Below are 1,181 nucleotides of genomic sequence, written 5' to 3'. Positions count from 1 at the left end.
CTATTAAATCTCAACCCTTAAGCACATTTAAAAAATATTCTTTGTGACACAATGCGATGTACCCATAAAACACTTCTACTGCATGCTGAAATGTAGTTGTCTCTAGGAAAAACACTTGTTTGAGTTGCAAGCTGAATTAGCCACTTTTTCTTTTCTTTAATGGAAACACCATCATTTCACTTGGAAAAAAAAGTGACAGAAAATTGATTATTCAGACTTGGGAATTTGGCAGACATTTTCTTGAAAATAAACAGTGATACTATCACTTTAGGGAAAACAACTAGTTGTATTTGTTGCCAGTGCTAAAATTTAAGCTTTTAAAAGTAAAAGTTGGGATTTTGAAAAGATTGTATTTGCTACTGTGGGGTACTTAGAACTTTTTCTGATATCAGCAGCAACATAATATATAATATATAATTTTTTTGAATATAATATATTTTTGAGACAGGGTCTTGCTCTGTTGTCAAGGCTGGATTGCAGTGGCATGAACAGGGCTCACTGAATGCAGCCTCGACCTTATGGGTGCAAGTGATCCTCCTGCCTCAGCTTCCCAAGTAGCTGAGACCACAGCTGTGCACCACCACTCTTGGCAAATACAAAAAATTTCTGTAGAGATGGGGTCTTGCCATGTCACCCAGGCTAGTCTTGAACTCCTGGGCTCAGACAGTACTCCTGCCTTGGCCTCCCAGTGCGCTGGGATTACAGGCACGAGCCACTGCAGCCAGACTGAGTTTTTGATATTGTATGAAATGTTTGAACATTTCAAATACCTGCATAATTCAGTAAACAGATATTTCCTAATGACCATGTAATGTTACAGAATCTTACATGAGTAAAAATCATTTCAAAATGCAAGATAGGCCAATAGATTTCAATGACTTCCTGTTTATCCCCTGAACCAGATTTACACTCACCCTAGATTCTTACCATTCCCCCAACCCCTTCATTCTATTACTCGTACTTAGTGTAAATTCCACCTCCCAGACAGCAGACAGCTCTGAAGTGTAGGCTCTCCTGTTCATTACTATTTCTAATGCCCTCATTTAGAACTCTGGCAACTTACTTTATAATGTCAAATCTCTTACACAGAGTAAGAGGCCACTGCCCACCTCTTCAGCTTACCCCATTTCACTGTACTGTCTAGCAAGCAGATCTTATTATAGCTTTTTTTTTCTTTCTTT

The sequence above is a fragment of the Colobus angolensis genome, unplaced genomic scaffold, assembly GCF_000951035.1.
Source record: "Colobus angolensis palliatus isolate OR3802 unplaced genomic scaffold, Cang.pa_1.0 Scaffold236, whole genome shotgun sequence".
Lineage (NCBI taxonomy): Eukaryota > Metazoa > Chordata > Mammalia > Primates > Cercopithecidae > Colobus > Colobus angolensis.
This window is presented reverse-complemented; position numbering follows the sequence as displayed.